This window comes from Populus alba, chromosome 12 (genome assembly GCF_005239225.2).
Source record: "Populus alba chromosome 12, ASM523922v2, whole genome shotgun sequence".
Classification (NCBI taxonomy): Eukaryota; Viridiplantae; Streptophyta; class Magnoliopsida; order Malpighiales; family Salicaceae; genus Populus; species Populus alba.
Window position 1 is genome coordinate 7,443,407 of NC_133295.1, and position 12,301 is coordinate 7,455,707.

At 35.6% G+C, this 12,301-nt stretch overlaps 1 pseudogene; it reads right to left on the bottom strand.

The window, feature by feature from the left end:
- Positions 1-11,746, bottom strand: part of LOC118049081 (uncharacterized) — a 29,426-nt pseudogene extending 17,680 nt beyond the window's left edge.
- Between the last annotated feature and the right edge of the window lie 555 nt (positions 11,747-12,301).

A 12,301-nucleotide genomic window follows, 5' to 3' on the forward strand; every position in this document is an offset into this window, starting at 1 on the left:
AAATTTTTGAAAGAGTTGTGTACTACCAAGAGAGCTTTCAAACTGAAAGGTCATGAAATAGTAAGTATGGGTGAAGTTGTATCTGCTATTGTTCAAAAGAATATGCCTTTGAAGCAAAAGGACCCAGGTGCGTTTACTATCCCATGTGTTATTGGTAATGCTAGTTTTAAAAGGGCCTTGTGTGATTTAGGTGCATCCATTAGTGTTATGCCCAAACATGTTTATGATTCTCTTAGTCTTGAGCCTTTGAATAAAACTAGCATTGTAATACAACTTGCGGATCGGAGTTTTGTTTACCCACTTGGTGTGATAGAAGATGTCCTAGTCAAGATTGATAGTTTGATCATTCCATGTGATTTTTATATTCTTGATATGGAACATGACTCTTATGATTCATCAAACAGCACTCCTATATTGTTTGGGAGACCATTCTTGAAAACTGCCAATACAAAGATTGATTGTGGTAAGGATACTTTGTCTATGGAAGTAGGAGATGAAAAGATTGAATTTAATTTTCATGATGCAATGAAATATCCTTATAGCAATGTTTATTCTATCACATGCTATGACCAAGTTGATAAGTATGTGCAGCAAGTTTTTGATTTTGAGTGTGAGGATGGATTAAGTGTAGCCTTGAGCTATGGCTATGATTTTACCGATATAGAAAAGATGGAGAGGCACATATGTGTTCCCCAAAATGTGCACGAATCAGCATTGGCTTTGCAATCTTTGCAAACTGTTCCCCATGGTAATGTCTTTGTTGATTTAATACTTTCACATAAAAAGCTTTTGCCATCTATTTTACAGGCCCCCGAGTTAGAATTGAAACCTTTGCCCGATAATTTGAAGTATGTATTCATTGGTGAAAACAATACACTTCCCGTTATTATAGCAACAGGTTTGACAAATACGCAAGAGGAAAAACTTGTGAAGTTGTTGTGTGATCACAAGACGGCCATTGGATGGACTTTAGCTGACATCAAGGGCATTAGTCCCTCAATGTGTATGCATCACATACTATTGGAGGACAATGCGAAACTAAGAAGGGAAATGCAAAGAAGGTTGAACCCGCCTATGATGGAGGTAGTGAAAGCTGAAATTTTGAAACTGTTAGATGCAGGAGTCATTTATCCCATCACGGATAGTAAATGGGTAGCGCCAATCCATGTGGTGCCCAAAAAAACCGGAATCACGTTGGTGAAAAACAAAAAGGATGAGCTCATTCCTGCTCGCATCTCGAGTGGATGGAGAATGTGTGTTGATTATAGAAAGCTAAATCTTGCTACACGCAAAGATCATTTCCCATTACCATTCATGGATCAAATGCTTGAACGTCTAGCAGGTAAGTCTTTTTATTGCTTTCTTGATGGATATAGTGGATACAATCAGATTGTTATTAATCCCGAGGATCAAGAAAAGACTACATTTACATGTCCATTTGGTACATATGCATATAGGAGAATGCCTTTTGGTCTCTGTAATGCACCTGCAACTTTTCAAAGATGCATGATGAGTATTTTTTCTGATTATGTTGAAAGAATAATTGAGGTTTTCATGGATGATTTCACAGTGTATGGTGATTCTTTTGATAAATGTCTAGAAAATTTATCTTTGATCTTGAAAAGGTGCATTGAAACCAACCTTGTCTTAAACTATGAAAAGTGTTATTTTATGGTAGAACAAGGAATAGTTCTTGGGCATGTTGTGTCTTCACGTGGATTAGAGGTTGATAAAGCTAAAATAGACGTTATTTCATCATTGCCTTACCCCTCCTGCGTGAGGGAAATTCGTTCTTTTCTTGGCCATGCAGGTTTCTATCGACGTTTTATCAAAGATTTCTTGAAGATTACATCACCCTTGTGCAAACTATTAGCTAAAGAAGTGGATTTTGTGTTTGATCAAGCATGTAAAGATGCCCATGATGAGCTTAAAAAGCGTGTCACATCTGCACCTATCATCCAACCACCAAATTGGGATGAGCCTTTTGAGATAATGTGTGATGCGAGTGACTATGCGATAGGGGTTGTCCTTGGGCAAAGAATAGGGAAGAATTTGCATGTTATCGCTTATGCTCCCCGCATGTTGGACGGAGCATAATGCAATTACCATACAACTGAAAAGGAACTTTTTGCAGTAGTGTTTGCTCTTGAAAAATTCAGGTCATATCTACTTGGTACAAAAGTCATTGTTTTTACTGACCATGCAGCTTTAAGGTATCTTTTGAAGAAAAAGGAGTCCAAACCAAGATTGATTAGGTGGATCTTGCTTTTACAAGAATTTGATCTTGAGATTAAAGACAAAAAAGGTGCCGAAAACCATGTGGCTGATCACTTGAGCCGACTAAGGACTAAGGATATACAAACCGAAACATTACGAGAGACATTCCCTAATGAGCAGTTGTATGTGTTACATTCCTCTACAAGACCATGGTATGCTGATTTGGTGAACTATTTAGTCACCAAAGAATTCCCTCCAGGTTTGTCTACATCCCAAAAAGACAAGTTACGAGCTAATGCTAAATATTATTTTTGGGATACTCCTTATCTGTGGAAATTTTGTGTGGATCAAGTAGTTAGGAGATGTGTACTACAAGATGAATTTCATTCCATTCTTACCTTTTGTCATTCTCATTCTTGTGGTGGGCATTTTGGAGCAAAAAGAACGGCCCACAAGGTACTTGAAAGTGGTTTTTATTGGCCTTCTATTTTTAAGGATGCATATCATTTTTGCAAATCATGTGAAAAATGCCAAAAAATAGGTAATATCACTCATAAGAATCAAATGCCTTTAATGAATATTATTGTAAGTGAAATTTTTGATGTTTGGGGTATTGATTTTATGGGTCCATTTCCTTCTTCTTTTGGCAATCTTTATATCCTTCTTGCTGTTGATTATGTGTCCAAATGGACTGAGGCAAAAGCCACACGAACTAACGATGCTAAGATTGTTTTAGATTTTATCAGGACTCATATATTTGACAGGTTTGGAATCCCTAAAGCTATCATTAGTGATCGTGGTACTCATTTTTGCAATCGTTCAATGGAAGCATTGTTACGCAAATATCATGTGACTCATCGGACTTCCACAGCATACCATCCTCAAACAAATGGCCAAGCTGAAATTTCAAATCGAGAAATCAAGTCCATTTTGGAGAAGACAGTGCAACCCAACTGGCGAGATTGGAGTCTACGACTTGGTGATGCACTTTGGGCTTATAGGACTGCTTACAAATCACCTATAGGAATGTCACCTTATAGGATCATTTATGGAAAAGCATGTCATCTACCGGTGGAGCTTGAACACAAAGCTTTTTGGGCCATTAAAAAATGTAACATGGATTATGATGTTGTCGGGATTGCAAGAAAGTTGCAATTGCAAGAGTTGGAAGAGATTCGAAATGATGCTTATGAGAATGCAAGGATTTACAAAGAAAAGACTAAGAGTCTCCATGACCGAATGATTATAAGAAAAGAATTTAATGTTGGGGACAAAGTCCTTCTTTATCATTCGCGTTTGAAACTTTTTCCTGGAAAGTTGCGCTCCCGTTGGATTGGACCCTTTGTTGTTTCTAATGTTTTTCCTTATGGTGTAGTTGAAATTACAAGTTTAGAAACCAACAAAGTACTCAAGGTAAATGGGCATCGTTTGAAACCTTTCTATGAAGGTTGGAAGACAGAACTCACCGCTTCTGTAGAGTTTGCTGAACCAATCTATGAAGAATGAGCATGCCAAATGTCAAGCCAATGACATAAAACAAAAGCGCTTACTGGGAGGCAACCCAGCACAAAAAGAAAAAAAAATCAGATTTGCTTTCTTTTTCGTTATCTTTTATTTTTTTGCATTTTAATTTATTTTATGTCATTCTCTTATGTTCCTTTGCTTTTATTTCAACATTGAGGACAATGTTGTGTTTTAAGTGTGGGGGTATTGAGAGAATTTTGGTTTTCTTATTTTAGTTTTCTTTGTTGTTCTTAAAAAAAAAAATTATGTTTGATCTTTTTAACTTCCATTGGTTTTTGAGAATATGAGTATTATTTATGAGAATTAATTGAGATAGATGAAGATATAAATCAAATGAAGGAGTATGCATGCAAATTTTAAGGTTTAATTGGTTTAGGGATTGACTTTGAGAATATGCCATGTTGACTTTATAGTGTAATACTAATGCAAGCTTTTGAGCCTTCAACATTATATTCTTTGATTGTGCATTCTTTCAATGATATGCATCTCTAGAACTTGCTTCATATCTTGTTGAGATTACATTCGCATTACACATATACATGGAGATGATAAAGGCAATAGGAATTTTAATCACTTGAGCCAAAAAAAAGCCAACCTAAAGCATATTATCCTTAGTGAGCCCCTTTTGAGCTTGTTTATCTTTTATTTGCTTTATCCATGTATAAGCCTTAACTTTATATATGTTTTCCTTTCCCCTGGCCAAAGATTAGTAGAGCATATACTTGTGATATCTTATGGAATTATGGTTGGAAATTATGTGAAAAGAAAGAAGAAGTGATGCTTGATGAAAATATGGGCAAGTTGCCAAAGGTGAAAAACAAAAAAAAATACAAAAAAAAAAAAAAGAGAAAGAAAGAAAGAAAGAAAGAAATGTTCCTTTACGTTCTTAAGATTTTATGTTGAAAGAGCTTGAAAAAAAAAAGTTAAGCATTGGTGATTAAAGATGGAAAATTTATGTGCTTTGATGGAATATCTTGTTTGAAATATCAGTTTTTAGAATGCTCTACTTTCTTTGGTTTGAACCTTCTCTTTTACTCTCTTTTACCTCACCTTAACCTTAGCCCCATTACAACCGGAAATAAGACCTTTTGATTCATGCATTGCTTCTAATATGTTAGTAATGGAGATGAGATTGAAGAGCAAGCTTATGGTAGAACATATTCATTGATTGAATTTGAGAGATTTAAACACATAAGCCCTAAACACGTGAGTGTTGGAGTGTATATCAATGAGAGGACCTATCACTTTGGCATGGCATAGATTTCATTTAAATCCCGCAATTAATTGAGTTTTGAAGTTTGCATGTAAATAAATTCATGAAAATTTATACTCTTTATCCTTCTTAATTGTGTTCTTGTTTATAATGCATATATTCTTGGATATTGATGGGAGATTAGGAGATTTCTCATAGTGATTTGATTTAATTTAATTTCGATTTGATTTTACCTATCCTTTCTAGAGGACGAGCAAGAGCTAAGTGTGGGGGTATTTGATGCAACCATATTATTCGATAGTTTCACCCACATTTAACTAGTGTTTTGCCTATGTTTTATATATAAAAATACCTTGATATTCTTTGTTTTATGTTTTTGAAGGCACTTTTGGATGAAAGATGCAAAAAGGAGTAAATTGAAGGTAATTGGCAGATTTGACGTTCAGTCGATGTTTTGTGCAGAACGTAAGCTCTAAAGGTCGAAATGAAGTGATTCCAGTGGCATTAAAAAGCTAACATCCATACCTTTCTGGAAATATAAGGCAAGACAATAAAATAAGGAAGAGCATGGAAATCACAGCTTTCAAAGTCAAATCTCGCAATCTGCCAGTGTTGACCTTCGGTCAGTCCGACTTGAATATCTAGAGCTACAAAAGTCCAATTGATGCAAAATCAATTGTTTTGGATTCCTGACTCAAAGGTCTATAAACGCTCCAAATTTCAGCCAAAAACGATGTCATATGAGGGAGATATGAGTTTTCAAAGATGACAACTGAATTCTGCCAGCAAACAGGTTTCGTGAAGAAACGAGTGTAGATTACGTTCCGAAGCATCTAAACCAACATCCAAGTTTTTATTTCAGCAATGTAGCTCCTATAAGTCAAAGCTTGAAGATTTCATGCAAAGTTATTTCTCTTTTTTTAGGAAAATAGTTATTGAACTACTTAAATGTAAATTGTCTACTTAAGGGAGGACTATTTTGTAAAATAGAGATTAGGGTTTCCTAGCGTATAAAAAGAATGAGAGAAGAAAAGGGGGGCAGCCACCCAAGAGGAGAAAAACGCCCCCTACTCTAAGAAACCCTAAATCATGCATTCTTCCATCTTTTTGATTAGTTGTTCAATAAACATGCAAGGCTAAACTCATTTTCTTGGTTGCAAGGACACGGAAACCTTCGAATTTCAAGAACTGTGAGATCTATTCTACCTTTTCTTTTCAGTTTATATGATGAATATGTTTGTTCTCCTATGCTTATTTTTCCTATGATTGTTTATTTTAATTGCTAGAGCGGACTCTAAGTTATTATTATAGACAATTTATTGCTAAGTTTGATATCAAAACCGGAGTTGTGGTATATGAACTTGTGAAGCAACTGAGTTTAATAATTGTAGCGGATCTACGTTATTAATCTTAGGGAGAACATTCGATCAAAGCAACATAAGCAGACAACTTAGTTGTTAAGATAATGAATTTATCTAGATCTTAAGGCTGCCATTGGATTAAATCATTAGTGCGGACACTGTGATTATTTGTTGGTTAGGGTTAGTTATACGGCGGATCCGTTAATTAACCAACGTTAAGAAAAGATAAAAATTCAGAATATAAACTGGAATTTTGTTTCAAGGATCAGTTCTGATTTCTATATGTGGATGTGTGATTGCGACCAAGGTTTGTTCTCTTGATAATTTTCTGATCTTATTAAATTTTGTTTGATAGTTTTTTGTTTTATTTTTTCATTAGCCTATATAACATCCAACCCCCCTAAATTGCATAACGTATAGCATAAAAATCTGAACTAAATCTTCCTCATGGGATCGACCCCTTGCTTGCTCTATATTATCTTGTGTGTTGTGTTTGAAGCTAGGGTATTTAATTTGTGCGACCACGACATCGCAACATGGAGCATAAGGAGGTGCATATCCATGAGAATTTTGAAAATTATGGTGTGCTTGAAACGGTGGCTGTGAAGTTTGTGCATTGTTGCTATCACTCTTCCAACTAAAATTTGGGTCATTTCTCCAACCAGGGTTGTACGTTTGGGAGTATGGGTTATGGTTGGGTCTTTGGAAAATGTTTAAAGTATGAGCTTGTTTATGGAGGCATTCCCTAAAAGAAGGCAAAGTTGGACAATCATTTGTTAAGTGTTCCTTGGCTTCACAGATTTGACACACAATGTCTTGAATAAATTTTAATTGACCACCCTTTTTCAATTCAAGTGCTTCGACTTTTCTAGCTAAAGATGCAAACTTGGCTTGGAGGTCATGATCTTCCCTAAGGTTGTGCATACCTCCACTAGATGTATGAGGTTGAGTTTTACTTGGTGCCTCATAAGTACCTGTGGTGTCCCAATTTTGAGCATTTTCGGCTAGCAAGTCTAGGTACTCCATTGCTTCATTAGGGTCTTTATCTTCGAAAGTTCCATTGCACATCAATTCAACCATTTGCCTATCTCTAGGTGTTAAACCTTCATAAAAATGAGAAACCAATCTCCATGTTTCAAAACCATGATGAGGGCAAGTATTAAGCAAATCTCGATACCTATACCAACATTGGTAAAATGTTTCTCCTGGTTTTTGAGTGAAAGTGATGATTTGTCTTTTGAAAGAGTTTGTTCTGTGAGACGGAAAAAACTTCTTTAAAAATTATTGTTGCATTTCATCCCAAACACGAATGGATCCTGGTCTCAAATTTTGTAGCCATGTTTTAGCTTTATCTTTTAATGAAAAAGGAAAAAGCTTTAATCGAATGGTGTTCATGCTACAATTTGAGTCATTATATGTATTACAGATCTCCTCAAATTCCCTTAAATGCAAGTATGGATTTTCTAAGTCTAAGCCATGAAAAGATGGTAAAAGTTGAATAATGTCTGGCTTAAAATTAAAATGAGATGCATCAGGAGGGAAAACTATGCATGAGGGTGCCCTTGTTCTTGTGGGATTCATGTGGTCTCTAAGTGTTCTCATACGGTTATTTTCATTATTCTCATTATGAAACGATTGATTATGTTCTTCGGCCATATTTTCTGAAAATGATGAGGATACCCTACAAAGTCGACCACTTAATGTACGTGACCAAACTTTCATGCACGTGTAAAAAGAGAATAAAAGGAAGAAAAGAAAATAGAAGAAAAAGAAACAAAACAAAACAAAGAAAACAAAAGTTAGATAAAATGAAAAGTGAAAAGAGAAAATAAATTAAATATTATAATTTATACAAGATTTACCTCCCCGGCAACGGCGCTAAAAACTTGACACGACCAAAAGCTTGATGTCTTCTCCCAAGTGCAGGAGTGTCGAAGTAATAAATAACCCGACAAGACCGGGGTCGAACCACAGAGAGGTTAATTGTATAAATTATAAATAACAAGACAACAACAACAACAACAATAATAACAATAGTAATAATAATAATAATAATAATACTCAGTACGTGGCGTTGTTACACCTGAGAATGATCTAAAAGATCGGGTCACAGGTTTCCAGCCTATATACTGAGTTTATGAACAAATAATAATAATAGTAATAGTAATAGTAATAACAATAATAAAGAAGAGAAGGAAGAAATTAATGAGAACTTGAGTTGGAAGATTAATATAAGGATTAAACAATGATAAAAACAAATGTCAAGGTTAGAGGATCCACTAATGGTACTTCAAACAAGTATAGTATAAACTCTTATTACTCAATTGAAAACCACACATAAAGGAGGTTCCAATCATATTATAAATTGTTAACATGATTACATTAGTTATCTTATTCGAATAAAGCTAATACTTGTAAATGTTGGCAGGCATTCATGATTATAACTTATGTTAACAACAAATCAAGTTCCTTTCATAGCTCAGGTGTCGGTTATACCATACAGTATGGTCTATGAAAGTGCCAAGTATTTATTGTACCAAGTGTTATACAACATAAATCTAGATTAACCATTTAACAAGCAAAGTATTAAAAGTGAACAAGATAACAAATATAAAACATGTTAGTATCCAACGTCAAGGTCCATGTTAAGTTTATATTATACTTATTCTTACACCATTAGTGTACCCTTTTTACCTTGACATAATTAACTTAGCTAAACATAATGAAAGAAAGAAACATAAATGAACAAGATAAGAACATAAATGAGAAAGAAGTTAACTAAGTAAAGGAAAGGAAATGAAGTGCATAAACTTGATATTAATGAAGGCAAAACATAAGCAATACAAAGAGAGACAGCAAGAGCATGATCTTGATCTGAAAACCAAGATGCCTCAATACATGGTAAGTGCCTCCTTTTATAGGCCAAAATTTGGAACTATTGATTTGTTAATTAATTGATGAGTAGGTGGCCACATCTTGACTTGGTGACAATCCTTATCTTCTTGTCTAAACAAGACGTCATTGCTAACATCATAATTTGCCCAGAATCCTCAGGAATGTTCTAGGAAATTTTCTCAGCTTTCCAACATAAAAAAGATGAGGTCATTTGGACTTCTAGAACTCAAGATATGGGCTGAACACTAAATAGTGTCTGGGCTGCAGGACAACTTCGGACTTCTTCGTTGTTCCTTCAGTTTGGACTTCAAAACGGCCTTTTTAAATCTTGGGCTCCCATGAAAGTTGTAGGCCTTTGTCTTACCTTTCCATCCATATAAAATGGACCTAAATCCGAGATCTAGAGCTCTAGATATGATCCAATTACCGAGCAATGTTCCGGTTTGGACTGCACCGACATCTCTTTTATAAGTTTGGCCATCTCTTTGTCCTTTCACTTTCAATACTTAAACTCATCAATCAATCCTTTTATTTATGTGATAGGCCTGCATTTAAGATGAGCATTTACCATAAATTAAGGTATCTTATAGTATCAAACTTGTTATTATAAAACATACTTTAGTTAAGGAGTTATTGATACTTCAAGTGCAAAATGATGATATAAAACCTTGATAAACATGCACTTTTAAGTACTAATCAGATTATCTATACGGCGCATCCGTTAATTAATCAATGTTAAGAAAAGATAACATTTCATAACATAAACTGCAATTTTTGTTTCAAGGATCGTTTCTAATTTTTGTTGATGGATGTGTGCTTGCGACCAAGGTTTGTTCTCTTGATAAATTTAGGTTCCAATTGATTTTGTTTGCTAGTTTAATTTCTTCTATATTTTAGATCATCACAAATCAAACCCCCCCCCCCAAATGGCATAAAGTATAGCATAAAAATCTGAATTAAATCTTCCTCATGGGATCGACCCCTTGCTTGCTCTATACTATCTTGTGTGTCGTGTTTTAAGCTAGGGTAATTAATTTGTGCGACCGCGACATCGCAACAAATTTTGGCATTGTTGTCGGGGAAGTAATTTTAGTTGATTCTTGTGCTTGTACCATTATTTTTAGTTGTTGTGATTGTTATTTACATTTCTAAAAAAAAAAAAAAAACAGAGAAACAGAATTTTTGCTTGCGGCGTTACTATTCACTTGCGGCAACGGTACTGTTCAAAACAGTATTGTTTATGGAATTAGGTTTCTACCTTTTTTTTTCTAAAGTGAAACGACGTCCTGAAAAGACTAGGGGGAAACCATTAGCCCCACCCTATCGAGGCCAAATTCCATTGTTTTCTAAGGTTTTTAGGCAGTTTTAGTTTTCTAACGTAGGATTTTCATATAATTTGCATTATTTTTTTTATCGCTTGTGTGGTTGCTTTCTTTTGAGTTTTCTTAGCAGTTGATGCCATTAACCCATTCTACTAATCAGAGTCTAGTGCAGGTTCATCTTGAAATAGAAAGCACTTTACCCAGGTTAAGAAAGGAAGCTCACCTCAACACCATGACAGTTGCACGACAACAAACACTCAAGGAGCTTGCTGCTCCTAACGTGGAAAATCAACCATTGTGCATAAACATTGACAATAATGTTGACTTTGAGCTCAAATCTAGTTTTATACATTTATTACCAACATTCAATGGTCTTGCAGGAGAAGATCCTCATACTCATCTCAAGGAGTTCCATATGGTTTGTGTTGGCATGAAACCGAATGGAGTTGATGAAGAACAAGTTAAGTTGAAAGCTTTCCCTTTCTCTTTAAAGGGGGCAGCAAAGGCATGGCTTTTCTATTCTCCCAGGATCTATTGGAACCTAGAATGCCATGAAGAAGATTTTCCTTGAGAAGTATTTCCCAGCATCTCGAGTTGCCAATATAAGGAAAGAAATATGTGGGATTCGGCAATCTCATGGAGAGACACTTTCAGAGTATTGGGAAAGATTTTAGCAACTGTGTATTCAATGCCCTCATCATCAAATACCCAATCAGCTACTCATTCAATATTTCTATGAAGGATTGATGCCTACTAACCGTAGTATCATTGATGCTGCAAGTGGAGGCGTATTGGTGGATAAGACACCCAAGGCTGCACGCCAATTGATCTCAAACATGGTAGCCAACTCAAAACAGTTTAGCACTCGTGGAGACTTCTCCAACAAACGAGTAAATGAGGTAAGTATCTCTAACCTTGAAAATAAAGTTAATGATCTTACTTCTCTTGTGCGTTCTTTGGCTTATGGAAATGTGCACCAGGTGAAAGTTTGTAGCATATGCTCCTTACAAGGACATGCTTCGGATATGTGCCCAACAATGCAAGAAGAATACATTGAACAAGCTCATGCAATTGATGGAGCATTCAACGGACAACCTCAGCATAAATATGATCCCTTTTCCAACACATACAATCCCGGATGGAGAGATCATCCCAACTTACGCTACAACAACCCATCCCAACAAGGCAATCAAGGCTGACAGTTCCATCCCCATGGATTTCAGCCCCAACAGAATTATCAAGCAAGACATCCCCCTCCATTCACAAACTCCAATGTTATGGGGTCGTCATCCAATGATGATCTTCGTGAGATGATGAAAACTTTGGCTTCTAATATTGTTACCTTGCAAAAAAATGTCATGTCTTTTCAACAGGAAACAAGGTCAAGTATTCATAACTTGGAAAAGCAAATAGGGCAAGTAGCTTCAAGTGTAGGGAAATTGGAAGCACAAATGAATGGAAAGTTGCCCTCCCAAGCATTAAATCCAAAAGAGAATGTTAGTGCAATCATGATGCGAAGTGGGAAAGAACTTGAAGAGCAAAGGTCGAAACAAATTGAGATGGAGAAAGAAGAGGAGATAGAAACCGAATTGAGTCTAAAGAAGATACATCATCCTTCTCCTTTCCAAACTGAAACAAGGACCAACACTCTAAAGGTAACTCCTCACTCAATGAATTCTAGTTTTAAAACAATTCCACCCTTTCCTGTGAGTTCTTCTAGGTCAAAGAAAGAGGACAAAGAGAAAGAAATTTTAGAGGTTTTCAAGAAA